This window comes from Rutidosis leptorrhynchoides, chromosome 10 (assembly GCF_046630445.1).
Source record: "Rutidosis leptorrhynchoides isolate AG116_Rl617_1_P2 chromosome 10, CSIRO_AGI_Rlap_v1, whole genome shotgun sequence".
NCBI classification, from domain to species: domain Eukaryota; kingdom Viridiplantae; phylum Streptophyta; class Magnoliopsida; order Asterales; family Asteraceae; genus Rutidosis; species Rutidosis leptorrhynchoides.
Window position 1 is genome coordinate 6,950,570 of NC_092342.1, and position 16,338 is coordinate 6,966,907.

Consider the following 16,338-nt stretch of genomic DNA (forward strand, 5'->3'; position numbering starts at 1 on the left):
ATCAAACATCTCAATCATCGCACCTATATAGTCACCGTTTCTAATATTCCACTATCATCGAAGGATAAATCATCAAGTTTTCACTAAACGTGCTACATCTTTATTTATGTGATTTTCCATAAGTACTACATTTTTCTAACTTATTAAACACTTTTATATCGTCTAAGTGAATAAATCATTATTATTATCAAGTTTAGTATAGTTAATTTTCTTAAATTTCCAAGCACTCTCAATTGAATTTCGTCTAATTTCTTAATCCCAACACTCATATTTTGAGGGTATGTCTAATTTCAAGCAGCATCAAACAATGTCAAAGATACATTTACAACTCAAATCAACTGCTTTGGTACATGGGGAGAATAAAAGAAGTACTTCCATCAAATGATACAAACTAATAGGAACACCGAATAAGCCAGAGAACATATACAAGGAATCACACTAAAGCGCACCTTAGTGTCCATAACTATATATGGACATATTACAATGGATAATACAGTATGTCGTAACTAATTAACGTGTTATAACATGACCCTATGATGACGATCGTACATAACCATCCCACATATAGGGACCGGCCTCCTTGTAAGATGGTTGTAAAATCGGTTTCTAAATATTTCACATCTCATATATAGAACGCCATCAATGCTAGAAACTTCTGTAAATTTATATAAACACAACACCAAATCACCAACAATCAACTTAATCAACTTATCTAATTAACGAATCACAATATCAAACAAATACACCAGATCAATTGTTCAAGTTATGTTGAACAATTGTAATAACAGAAAACAAGAAATCAGAAATAACAGATTCAAGATTATTGAATCTTTACATATCGATTAGATGATGAAGATGAATAAAACCCTAGAATAGAGAGAATACGTATTTGTGTGTGTAATATGAGAACTGAAAAATAAATAAAATAAAGGCACAAGCCTTGTATGCCAGACCTATTTACTAAAAATGGATAATAGGTTGGGCCTTCAGCATGAGCCCAATACTTGAGAATAAGCCCACTACTCTGCAGTCCAAGAAACCATCTGATGCACTTTATGATCACAAGCCCAACAGCTACACTTTAAGAACTTAATCAACAAGCTTTATCAACATCAAAAAATACCTACACACCAAACTAAGTTAGAACAAATAAGATTGACAAAATTTAACAAGTATCCTTTTTAACAACTTCTAATTTTTCAATATATCTATGCATTACATCTCTTTTGTGAATATTAATTAGCCTCTACCTATGTCCACCCCTATACACATTCCCATAAATCACATGCATTGAACGTACTTACTCCCCTTTATATAGATGATACGTCCATTACATTTCCTTACATCAAACCAAAAACCTTAAAAAAATTAACTTTTTTTTTTTTTTTTTTTTTTTTTTTTTTCCAAAACGAGAATAACAACAATAACAAAATGATGATGAAAGTTTTAGGTGTTTTGTTTGCTTGCATGGTAGTATCGGCACCAGGGGCGGACCTATATTGTGTTCAGTGGTGGCACAGGGCACCACTGAAATATGCGATGTAGTGGAATTTTTTTTGAGTTTTTAACTAGTGATGCCAGTGGATAGTGTAATTTTTTTTGTGTGACACCACTGAATTAAGCCATCTAGTAGAAAAGTTTTTGGAGTTTTAACCGGTGACACCAGTGACCGCCAATTCTAGATCCGCCACTGATCGGCACCTTATGCCGAAGCTACTATTACGTGTGGTCAGGTCATCACCAAGTTGTTGCCATGTCTCGGCTACTTTATGGACAATCCACTCACAGCCGGGTGTTGTAACGGTGTTAGGGGTTTGAATGCTCAAGCAATATCGACCTCGGACCGAAAACAAGCTTGTCAATGTATGAAAGATGCTTTTAAATCTTACTCTGGTATTAATGTTAAGAATGCAGCTGAACTACCTGGAAAGTGTAATGTTAACATTCCTTACAAGATTAGCCCCAACACTGACTGCTCCAAGTATGTCTCATTCTAATATACTTCCTTTTTTCATTATAATTTAAATTTTCATTTAATTTAATTTTTGATTTACACGTAAATAATTAATTGGTGGTATGTGGTTGGATTTTGCAGTGTCGTAAGGCAATCTTGAATGCATGGGAATTGAAGATATTATGCGAATTTATAATAAAATAAAATAAACTATTTAAACACAATTGATAAAATAAACGTCGGAAAACTCTGTTTTTCATTATAAAATAGAGGATCATATGTCTCTCTGATTTATGTTGGACTTTGTATAAGCTATTGTTCTGTTTACATTAAGTCGTTACATAATAATGTTTGATATTTCCTAGTTCCTTATTATCTATTTACGAGTATATAATATACGAGTATATTTTATGACATGATCAACGTGTGATACTAAAGAAGTATGTATTTAATGTGTGATTTTATATACTTCGTAACTAAAAAAATCAACTTCCAAGGATCATTAGATACTAGCTAGTGTTTACCTTCATTAATTAGTTCACATTGTAAATCCATATATAGAAGAAACTAGCAAGACCAGCTATAACAATTAATGGGGTTGACGAACGAGTTTGAGAGGCCGTGAGACAAATAAATTTGGCATGCCCAATAAATATCACATATTAAGTTGTATTAGAGTATTAATATTCCCCAGCCCGAATCTATTACGAGCTCGGTCAATACTAATACTCTAATAAGTTGAAAGACCACAATGAGGGGGCTAGCCCTCTCCTCCGTTTCAACCGGCGATGAGTCACCCCACACCTCACATCTGTTGCCCCCTCATCGCTCACCTTAATCGGGACCGTTTCGTAGACCACGCGACTTATCTCATCCAGGTTTTGTTAAAACTTGTAAATCAATACAAATACAGGTCAAACAATAACCAAACTGTATTCATAACAATTTATACAGATGAATCTAACCAAAATATATTCTCCACAAAGTTTTCTCTCAGAAAATCACACTCTAACAATGAACAAAACGTTCAAGAAAATACAGACTAAGATGATTACAGAGTAAAAGAAATTTGTAAACCCTAGATTGAGAGATCGAGTAGATGGATGAATAATGTGAAAGTTAATCAACTCTCAACCCTAATGTGAGAATATATAGCCTGGAGAATGGGCTGCATTAACCGACTTCACACTTGGGCCTTGGGCCAAATAATAAAAGGACATGCTCATAAGCAATTAGCCCAAATCTACAACTAAGATATAAATTTCATCATTTCAGTCCTTTCACTATCAACATGAGCAGCACATCACCTCAACATCAAGCATCCCAACATCAAACATAAAATCTACATTACAAATAACACAATAATTACTTGGACATAAACATGCTTCATGCTAGATTAATAATTTTAACATCCCCCATAATCTAGGCATGGAACATGTCAATAAGCTTGAGTTTATCACAAAGCAAGTTATGTTGATTAATACCCAACCCTTTTGTAAAAATATCAGCAGTTTGATCACAAGAATCAATTTGCTCAATTTCAATAACACCTGAAGTGCATTTTTGTCTAACAACATGCAAATCAATCTCAAAATGTTTAGACCTTTCATGAAAAACAGGATTGGCTGCAAGAAGAATTGCAGATCTATTATCACAATAAATGTGACGCCCCGTACAAAACCATCGTATACGATTCGTCAACAACAGGATCTTTACACAGTCAAATACTACATGTTGTTTGAAAACCAGTTTTAAATTCATAAAAAGATAGCGTTTACAAAAGATAACGTGACACAAAGGTCGTTACAAAGTCATTATTTGAAAATAACATAAGTTACGAATGCAGGATAAAAGTTTCATGATTGAGACATCTCTAAGTAATGCAGCGGAAATCTAACACAACAGGTCCATAACAGCAAGTCTAACACCAAGACAGCAAGTTTAACAGCGGAAGCAACATCGTCTAAACATCTGAGAAATACACGCTTAAAAGTCAACACGAATGTTGGTGAGCTATAGTTGTAAACAGTAAAGTAATGTAGACCACGAGTTATCGTATTCAAAACACTTTATTAAAATTATATTATTAACCCTTTTGCACCCAGTAACTAACTTAACGTAATAGTAATACCCCCTAAAAGTACGCTTGGTGAGTGCGTATGTCCTCGAAGTATCAAACACCCGTTAAATGCTAGCGCGACTAGCCCGAGCGGGGATGTCAAACCCTATGGATCCATATCTAATATTCGCGTTCACCGGTTCAAAACCAATGATTAAACGTTACCGTGCTAAGGGGAATGTTTATGCCGTTATATAACCCACACATACAATAAGTTTAAGTTCTCGTGTCAAGTAAGTAAAACGTAAAAAAGCGCATGTATTCTCAGTCCCAAAAATAGCATAAGTAAAAAGGAAAGCTATAACTCACAGTGAATAAGCAGTAAAAGTCGATATGAAACGTATGCATGTAGTAAGTCGGTCCGAAAGGTCGTCAACCGAAGTCAAAGGTCACTAGATCAGTATGTTGTCCCAAAAGGTTAAAAGTGAATAAATTAAGTTTAAGTGTCATCATCATCATCATTCATCATCATAAAAGCTAAGTAAGTTTGACAAGAATAGAGATCGAAACAATAGGCCGACTTCGGTCAACTGCTATGACCTCTATACAAAAAGAAAAGACGCGTAGTCAGTGGCTATGGCTCCGTATATGAGTCCTCTAACCGCTGACCAATTTTCAGAACCTAACTCGTCTTTGTTTGACCGTGGCGACGGTTTAAGTGCGAGTAGGTCAGAAATTCAGCACAACGTTACAAAGGCGTAGTGACTTTCGGAGGGCTATAAATCCTAAACCGTATATCGGATTAAGACGAGGCCTAAACGAAAAGTCATCTACTCAAAACGAACTAACTGAAAATTAATTTTCCAGAAGTCCAGGAATCTGATCAAATCCCGAAAAAAGTAAACAAGTGCTTCGGTGGGGTTCTTGGTTCTTGATGCTCATCACGATTCTCATCCTTGATGCTTGTAAGCTTCAAGTGTACAACTCTTTGACGGGTTAGCATCACATTGACCAAGATTCAACCATCAACACACAATATGTTAAGACCAAGTAAGAACACAACTCATTTAAGAGTCTTAGATGGATGATGAACCAAGGTTACATCATATCCTTAGTCTTAACACAAATACAAGTCCTATTTACAACTAAAGCAACAAATTTTACTTCAATCAAACAAATATGAACACAATCTTAATCAAATGAAGTGATGGAACCCTAAGCTAGAGAGCTTGGATCCTTTTCACACAAGTTATAAGATTACAAAGCTAGAAAGCTTGAATCTTTGGTGTTCTTGAAGACCTTGAAGCATAAAGCTTAGATCTTTAAGTTATATGAAGACCACAAACACAAGTTTTGATCTTTATAACATAATAATGAGATCATAAGTTAGAAAACTTAGATCCAACAAAAGAAATGAAGACTCAAAGCTAGAAAGCTTGAATCTGGTTGTTCTTGAAGATCTTGAACCATAAAGCTTGGATCTTTAAGTTACATGAAGATTACAAACACATGTTTGAATCTTTATAACAAAATAACAAGATTAAAGCTAAAAGATTTAGATCTACAAAATAGGTGAAGATTCAAAGCTAGAAAGCTTGAATCTTTCATGTTCTTGAAGGATTCAAATCCATGTTTGAATCTACAAGATGTAATCAAGATCAAAAGCTAAAAAGCTAGACCCATGATGATGATGATGATTTCGTGAGAGAGAGGAAGAAGAAGAAGAAAAATCAAATACTTACACTTTTTAGAGAGAGAAAGACTAGAGAAAGAATTAGAGAGTAAGTGTGTGTAAATTCAGATGAAAGCATGGATGGAATAAGGCTTTTATTTATAGGTGGTGAGGGTGTGGGTGGGTGGTGATGGCCGTAGGTTTAGTGGGGGGACAACTTTTTGCTTTTTGGTTAATGGTTGTCTAAAGTTGGTGCTTATGTTAGGATCCCATGCAACATTAAGGATAATACTTGACAAAAATGGTAGTATGTTCCCTCTAATAAATGGGCATTTGTCTTTCATTAATATGGGTCACTAACTTATTTAAATTGGGCTAATTAAATAGTCCACTAACTAGTGTAGGGTGGGCTAAGGTCCAACAAGGTAGAAAGTCCAACAAGACTAACTAGTGTGCTCTAGTAAATTACTAAGCGTAATTAAGCATCCAAAAATCCAAGTAATTGTTATTATAAAATAACAATTATTATTTCGTAGTCATAATGTTCCGATTACGACAAAAGCTAAACGTGTACGCAGTACGCAGTTCGTTAAAAACGTCAAGTAACACTAACGGTCATAAATGCTTTTGGGGGTTAAGTTAAGTATCCTACGTACTTAATGATACGTTTTAACATATAAATGAAAGTAATCAACATGTAGGGAGTCCCCAGAGTATAATATAGCTCAGTACGAACAAATACGCAGTTTTGCGAAAACACAAAGCACAAAAGCAAGTCGAAAAAGTCGAGTCGTTACAATAAATTTTTACAGGAAGTAAATTTTTATAGTTTAAATCATTTAATACTTTAAGAATCCATAAAATTTCACATGTTACAGAAGCTAAGGTTCTGTATTCAGACTTTGTTGAAGATCTAGATACAGTTGCCTGCTTCTTGCTTTTCCATGAAACAAGTGAATCACAAAAGAAAATAGTAAAACCATTAACATATTTTCTAGAGTCCAGACACTTAACCCAGTCAGCATCTACATAAGCAGATAAAGTAACAAAATCTGACTTTTGAATATAAACACCTTTAACATGGAGATGCTTTCAAATACCTAAGCAATCTTAAAGCAATTTTTAAATGTGATTGAAGAGGAGAATGCATAAATTGACTTAAGCATTGAACAGAGAAAGAAATGTCTGGTCTAGTCATAGTAAGATATATTAATTTCCCTATTAATTGTTGATATTTTGTAATATCAACCAAAAAAGAATCATCTTGAGTAGAAACCGAGGATACATAAACATTTGTTTCTAAAGGTGCTCCCACAGGTTTGCTTCCAATTAACCCAAACTCATCTAACAACTCAAGACAATACTTTCTTTGACTCAAACACAAACCATTTTTATCTTTTAAAACTTCTATCCCAAGAAAATACTTTAATTCTCCCGAATCTTTAATTACAAATTTGGTTTTTAGAAAGTGTTTGAACTTTTCAATTTCAGATATAACAATATCATCAACATAAACAAGCAATGCAAGAAACAATGAACCTTGAGACTTAACAAATAAAGAATAATCATTAGCACTTTGTTCAAAACCATTTTCTCTTAAAGACAATGTTAACTTTTCATTCCATTTCTCAGGAGCTTGTTTTAGACCATATAAAGACTTTATAAGTTTACAAACTCTAGTTTCATTAGGAGAATAATACCCTTGAGGTAATTCCATATACACATGCTCAGTTAAGTCACCATAAAAGAAAGCATTATTTATACCTAATTGGAAAAGATTTAAAATATTTTGAACAGCAATAGTTAACAAACATCTAACAGTCACCATTTTGACAACAAGAGAAAAAGTCTCATCATAGTCTATACTTCTCTTTGACTAAAACCTTTTGCAATAAGTCTAGCCTTATATCTTTCTATTTCACCATTTGTCATAACCCGTCCTTAACCATAAGAACGAGTTAGATAACGTATGATTTCATTGCGAGGTATTGACCTCTATATGCGACATTTTTAAAAGAACAACTGCATTTATTTTACATTACAAACCATAACTCTTATTTTAATACAAGCTTTAGACAATATAAAGATGATTATCGTTTAGCGATAATCTTAGACTTACAAACTTTACATATGATGATAACAATACCATTTCTAGCATATTTTACAATACAACTCCTCGGATATGCAGTTTTATTTTTGACACAAATATGCATACTCAAGATCTTGCTTAAATTCAACATGTTGCAGCGGAAGCTTTTAGTTATCACCTGAGAATAAACATGCTTAAAACGTCAACATAAAGTTGGTGAGATATAGGTTTAATGCCGGCAGCGATATAAATATAGACCACAAGATTTCATATTTAAACATTTTAATAAAAATATTCTAAGTGGTTGAGCACTTGGTAACCATACTTAACATTTAATCACGTCGCATATTCCCTTTATTATGAAATCTTACTACACCGTACCAAGTGTAGTCACGAAACGAAGTACTGTGCAACCGTTGAATACTGGTCGTCCAGTCCGGTTGGGGTTGTCAGGCCCGATAGATCTATCAACAGGATTCGCGTTTACAATACCGCTGTAAATAGTAGTTACCAAGCTACAGGAAAGTATGCCAGTGGTACAACTCAACGTAGAATATATTTTTCAGTTACTTGTGTCCATATCGTAAAACATAAAATACATGTATTCTCATCCCGAAATATTTAGAGTTTAAAAGTGGGACTATATACTCACTTTTGCCTTGAAGATATATATATTTTGACTTGGTCTCCGGTTGATATCACGAACCTATCCATATATAATATATCAATATATTTTCATTTTAAACAATCATCACATATATATACTTATAATACTTTTAATGTCTTCTTAGTCCGTAGTTAGCAATTAAATTTTAATGATTCATTTTTAGGTGTTTAATAAATAAATAAAACCCCCATAAAACCCCCATCGTATTCGTATTGGTCGGGATTAATCTTGACCCATGGTACCTATATTGTCAAGAAGACGTATTGCGTACAATCATGGGATCTATGATTAATCTTCCCGTATTGTTTACGGGTGATCCTGAAATATATAAAATTAAATTATGAGTACATATATATAAAATATCATGTTATTTTAGAAAGATGTGATTTATTTAATTTTTCTCCAATTATTTTCGTGGCTAAACTAGTTTTGGATATCCGATCTTGTTTTAGTCATAGTTTCTTCGTTACAACTCCGTTTTCGTTGGTTCAACTTGCCACTTCCTTGGATCGAGTCCTTCTTTAAAAATATGAACTGGAAATACCTTAGTTTGTATTCGAAATCACAGGTCATAGGTCAAACTTTGGTGAAACTTATGAAGTTGATCATTTTCCATCATGTAAACAACCTTAAATGATTATTTTTCTAAAAATACTTATACTTTGAGTTAAATCATGAAATTTTTATGTGTTAACATATTCATAGTAAATATCAATTTTCCAGAAAATAAGCCTCCAATTCAAAGTTCAAGATGGTTTTTAATTATCCAACCCAAAACAGCCCCCTGTTGTACTCCGACGTCGTAAATTCAGTTTTTAAGGTGTTCTTTGAAAAACCAAGTTATACCTTGTTAAATTAGCATATATTTATGATATATTATAGGTCTTGAAGTATTTTAAAAGTTAAGTTAGAAGGATCTATTTAGTTTGCAAACAAGTTTGAAATCATTCAAACTATGTTCTTGTTGTTAAAATTGTATACCATAAAATAAGATAACTATATATATATATATGAATCGAATAAGGTTATGAACAAAGTTACTACCTCAAGTTACTTGGACAAGATTGCTGTAAAAGAGGAGTAAAAACCTAGAACCAAAAGAGTGATGGAGTTGAATGAAAGATTGGAAGCAACTTAAGACATAAACTTGAAATGAAAGTTGTATTTTTGTAGTGTTTTTGTTTGATCTTGTTATGGTGGTGTTTAAGGTGATTCTTGAGAGGATTTTTGCTGGAGTTCTTAGAGAGACATGAGGCTAGTAAGTGTGTGTGTTTAGCTATAGAAATGATGATAGAAGTTGAACCAAAATGAGGTGAGAATACCCCCATTAAAAACGTGAATGGGGGGGGGGGACATGGACAAATTTCCAAGCTTGTAATCTTTTGTAATTAGTCATACAATCATACAAAGTAATTACCTTATACATAAGGCATGAACAAGGGCTGGTTGGTGGTGATTTGATGTGTATATACCAATAGTAAATACGTATAGAAGCTAGGTATGATACGAGTACATATACTCTAAATATACGTATAGAAATCTTGTGAAAACGGAACGAGAATTCAAATATAGCTATATTTTGTGAATACACTTATATTGTTTTATGTATTTAAGTCCTTAAAAAGTGATTAAATACATTACATATACGATATATGTATAAACATTATAGGTCATAAGTATTTATGTCAAATAACGTTACGTATGGTTATCGTTTTGAAAACTTAAGTTAGTAGTTTCAAAATATACTTATAACTTATTGTTATTAATACAAAATGAGATATTAAAACATCCTTAGATCATGTTAAATATGTATATATACATATATATACACAAACGTATAATTATCATATGTTATATAGTTCGTGATATCATCGGTCAAACTAGACGGTCAAACGTTGTGTAAATCTCTTTTCAAAAACATAAGTCTCAACAATTTGGGTTGCTTATCATGTTGGTAAGGTTTAATTTATGTAAATATTAATCTTATAAGTATAGATCGATCGAAAAAGTCCGGGTCATTACAGTACCTACCCGTTAAATAAATTTCGTCCCGAAATTTTAAAATTGTACCTATTTTGCGTCATCGGGAAACAAATGTGGATATTTTTGTTTCATCTGATCCTCCCATTCCCATGTAAACTCGGGACCCCTTCGAGCATTCCAACGAACCTTAACGATCGGTATATTGCTCTGCTTGAGCTGTTTAACTTCACGGTCCATGATTTCAACTAGTTCTTCTACGAATTGTAATTTCTCGTCAACTTGGATTTCTTCAAGAGGAATGGTGAGGTCTTCCTTTGCAAGACACTTCTTAAGGTTTGAGACGTGAAATGTATTATGTACTCCGGAGAGTTGTTGCGGTAACTCGAGTCGATAAGCTACCGGTCCAATGCGTTCGATGATCTTGAACGGGCCTACATATCTTGGGTTCAGTTTACCCCTTTTTCCGAAGCGTATTACACCTTTCCACGGTGACACCTTTAACATAACCATGTCCCCGATCTGAAACTCTAATGGTTTCCTTCGGACATCGGCGTAGCTCTTTTGGCGACTACGGGCTGTTTTCAATCTCTTCTTGATTTGTACTATCTTCTCAGTCGTTTCGTGTATGATCTCGGGACCAGTTAATTGTCGATCTCCTACTTCATTCCAACAAATAGGAGATCTACACTTCCTTCCGTACAATGCTTCGAATGGCGCAGCTTTAATGCTCGCATGATAACTATTATTATACGAGAATTCTGCTAATGGTAGATATTTATCCCATCCGTTTCCAAAATCGATCACACATGCCCTGAGCATGTCTTCAAGAGTCTGAATTGTTCTTTCACTCTGCCCGTCGATTTGCGGATGATATGCGGTACTCATATCCAAACGAGTTCCTAGTGCCTCCTGTAGTAATTGCCAGAACTTTGAGGTAAATCTACTATCACGATCAGATATAATGGAAATAGGTATTCCATGCCTTGAAACTATTTCCTTTATATATAATCGTAATAATTTCTCCATTCTATCCGTTTCCTTTATAGGCAAGAAATGTGCAGATTTGGTAAGACGATCAACAATTACCCAAATGGTGTCGTATCCCCAGGCAGTCTTTGGTAACTTCGTGATGAAATCCATGGTAATACCATCCCATTTCCATTCTGGGATTTCTGGTTGTTGAAGTAACCCTGACGGCTTTTGGTGTTCTGCTTTGACTTTGGAACAAGTTAAACACTCCCCAACATATGTTGCAACGTCTGTCTTTAAATTAGGCCACCAATAATGTGTCTTAAGATCTTGGTACATCTTTCCAACTCCAGGATGTATCGAGTATCTTGTCTTATGTGCCTCATTCAATATCAACTTCCTTAATCTACCCAACTTTGGTACCCAAATACGGTTTGCAAAATATCGAATTCCGTCTTCCCGTATAACGAGTTGCTTCTCATACTTCTTCATTATTTCATTTCCTATGTTTTCTTTAGTAAGTGCTTCTCGTTGAACTTCTTTGATTTGTGAGTTGAGGTTCATGCGAATTTTTATGTTCATCGCTCGTACTCGAATTGGTTCTCGTTCCTTTCTGCTTAGTGCGTCAGCCACCACATTCGCTTTCCCGGGATGATAACGAATTTCACAATCATAGTCGTTTATTAACTCGACCCACCTACGTTGCCTCATGTTCAGCTGTTTCTGATCAAAAATATGTTGAAGGCTTTTATGATCAGTAAACACAGTGCATTTAACCCCATACAAGTAGTGTCTCCATATCTTCAATGCAAACACGACTGCTCCCAGTTCTAGATCATGCGTCGTATAATTCCGCTCGTGAATCTTCAATTGTCGGGATGCGTATGCAATAACTTTCTTCTGTTGCATAAGAACGCAACCAAAACCTTGTCGCGAAGCATCACAATATATTTCAAAATCATCGTTCCCTTCTGGTAACGATAAAATAGGCGCCGTAGTTAACTTCTTCTTTAGTAATTGAAATGCACTCTCCTGCTCAGAGGTCCATTCATATTTCTTCCCTTTTTGCGTTAACGCTGTCAACGGCTTAGCTATTCGGGAAAAATCTTAAATAAACCTTCTATAATAACCGGCTAAACCCAAAAATTGGCGTATCTGCGTTGGTGTCTTAGGAGTCTCCCATTTTTCAATGGCTTCAATTTTTGCTGGATCAACCTGAATTCCTTTGCTACTAACAACGTGACCAAGAAATTGCACTTCTTTCAACCAGAAAGCACATTTAGAAAATTTAGCATATAGCTGTTCTTTTCTCAACAACTCTAATATCAACCTTAAATGCTGCTCATGCTCTTGCTCACTCTTGGAATAGATAAGAATATCATCAATGAAAACGATAACAAACTTATCTAAATATGGACTACAAACTCGATTCATGAGGTCCATGAATACAGCTGGCACATTCGTCAATCCAAACGGCATGACCAAAAATTCGTAATGACCGTAGCGTGTCCAAAAAGCAGTTTTCGGTATATCTTCTTCTTTGACGCGTAGTTGATGATAGCCCGATCTTAGGTCGATTTTCGAATAAACACATGATCCTTGCAATTGATCAAATAAGTCATCAATTCTCGGTAGTGGATACCGATTCTTGATAGTTAACTTATTTAATTCACGATAATCTATACACATCCTAAAAGATCCATCTTTCTTCTTAACAAATAAAATTGGAGCCCCCCACGGTGAAGTACTTGGTCGTATGAATCCACGGTCTAGTAATTCTTTTAACTAACTTTGAAGTTCTTTTAATTCGGACGGTGCAAGTCTATATGGCGCACGAGCCACTGGTGCAGCTCCTGGTACTAAATCTATTTGAAATTCTACAGATCTAAATGGAGGTAATCCCGGCAACTCTTCCGGAAAAACTTCAGGAAAATCTCTTACCACAGGCACATCGTTGATGCAATTCTCTTTTTCTTTCTTTTCGACTTTATTAAGATGTGCTAGAATAGCATAACATCCCTTTTCTAAACACTTCTTGGCTTTCAAACAACTAATGACTTTTAGCTTTGAATTACCCTTCTCTCCATAAATCATCACCGGCATTTTATCCTTACAAGGAATGCGAATTGCCTTCTTGGCACACACAACTTCAACTCCTACTTTGGACATCCAGTCCATGCCAACTATTACATCAAAACTTCCTAATTCTACGGGTATCAAGTCAATTTTAAACGTTTCTCCGGCTAAATTTATTTCACAATCACGACAAATTTTATCGGCTTTAATTAGTTTACCATTAGCTAACTCAATCATGTACTTAGCATCTAAAGGCAATGATGAACAATTCAATTTAGTGTAAAAATTTCTACACACGTAACTTCTATCGGCACCAGTATCAAATATAGTAGATGCTGATAAGTTATTAATGGTAAACGTACCCGTAACAAGCTCCGGGTCTTCACATGCCTCTCTAGCATTAATAATAAATGCTCTCCCACGTGCAGGTCCGATATTCTTCTCTGGATTCGGGCACTGGCTCTTATAATGACCCTGTTTCCCACACCCATAACAAGTAACGGTAGCCAAGGCAGTTCTATTTGCATTGGTGGCAGGAGTCTTGGTACCATTTGTATTTGTAACGAGAGTCCTACAATCTTCAGCAAGATGACCCTTTCGATTACATTTGTTGCATACCACATTACAGTAACCAGAGTGATGTTTGTGGCATCGGTTGCATAAAGGATTTTGTCCTTTGTAACCAAAGCTTAAACCACTACCCGCACCTTGCGTGATTTCTTATTTCTTAAAAGATTGTTGTTGGTTACCTCGACCATAATTTCCATTCCACTTTCTTTTGTTACCTGATACCTTCACATCAGTATTGGATACTTTCTTATCCATGATGACCTGATCCATTAGCTCGTTTGCCATGGTTACAGCTTCATGAATTGACTTAGGTTTCGATGCTGTAACATTTGCCTTGACCTTTTTGGGCAAACCATCTTTGTACATTTCAATCTTCCGTTCTTCGGTTGGAACCAATTCAGGACATAGCAAAACTAATTCCATGAATCGCTGATTGTAGTTGGTGATTTCAGTACCAACAACCTTCAGGCTTCGTAATTCATCTTCCAACTTCCTAACCTCGTTCCTTGGACAATACTCGTTGATTAACATTATTTTGAATTCTTCCCATGGAGTATCATAAGCTACATCTCCTCCTACAGCCTTCACATAATTTTTCCACCACGTGAGTGCACTATCTTGTAAAGTGCACGATGCATACTTGGTCATGTCCTTTTCAACACAACCACTGATTTTAAACACAGTCTCCATCTTTTCTATCCACCGGGTTAAACCGATAGGTCCTTCTGTTCCACTGAATGATGAGGGCTTGCAAGCTTGAAAAGTTTTGTAGGTGCATCCTACACGAGGATTTGGGTTAACTGCAGCAGCTCTTGCAGCCTCGACCCATAACATTCTGTCGTTCACTCGCTGGTTGATGAATTCCTCGACTTCTTGTTCCGTCATTCGATTCAATCGCGCCATATTCTTCTATAAGAATGAAAAGAAAATAATTATTCACATGGAATATTATAGATGTAGTGTATATTTACAGTACATTATAGCTTATTAATAATATGAACCAGGTATTATTATAAAAGCCTTTTCTTCTTATTAGCGTTTTATAATTATATCTAGGGTAGTACCTACCCGTTAATGTCCATACTTAATAGCTTAGTACAGAACCAATTACTACCATCTAAATAATACTTAACCATGGAAAATTATTGCATTTCATACTTCACTATTTTACATATGCTTATCTTACATCGAACATTAAGCAAACTACACTAATAATATTATACAAAACATTATATGATCCCATGGTTTAATACGGCAGCGCATCGTTTGGTCTATTTTCTAGGACGTTAAGGTTCAAAGAATCGCTTAACGCTTATCCTAGCTGTCTGCCTATATTTTGGCTGTGGGGCTGAAGAACTGGATGCCAGGATAGAACGAATAGGAATAGCGGGAATAGGGGTGGTAGTGTCTAGTGGAGTTGGTGCCACATCATCCTCACTAAACTCGGGATTTGAATTTTCTAATTCATTAGCCTTTCGTTTCTTTCCTAATTTGAACTTGTCTTTTGTAATTTCCTGTATTTCTTCCTCGGGTTCACTTTCCTCCTCGGGTTCACTTTCCTCCTCGGGTTCACTTTCCTCCTCGGGTTCACTTTCCGGGTTCTCTATAGTTGGTTCATCCGGAATTTGTGAGTCTTCCCCAAAGATATTATTTTCGTCATCGGATAAGTTAATGACTGGAACACCATCTGAAGATTCTGGTTCGGAGTCGCTGAATGTGATAACAAGTTTTGAGCCCGACATCTATCACACAACAACTAACCCATTAGTACTACATAATATTTACATATAAATTTTAACCAACAATGATAAGCAATGGTTTTTAAATCAGACCTGGTCAAAGTCCAGACTTACTAATGTATCCTAACGACTTATCAGTTAGACACATTAATGCAAACCTGGTTCGCTAAGACCACCGCTCTGATACCACATGTCATAACCCGTCCTTAACCATAAGAACGAGTTAGATAACGTATGATTTCATTGCGAGGTATTGACCTCTATATGCGACATTTTTAAAAGAACAACTGCATTTATTTTACATTACAAACCATAACTCTTATTTTAATACAAGCTTTAGACAATATAAAGATGTTTATCGTTTAGCGATAATCTTAGACTTACAAACTTTACATATGATGATAACAATACGATTTCTAGCATATTTTACAATACAACTCCTCGGATATGCAGTTTTATTTTTGACACAAATATGCATACTCAAGATCTTGCTTAAATTCAACATGTTGCAGCGGAAGCTTTTAGTTATCACCTGAGAATAAACATGCTTAAAACGTCAA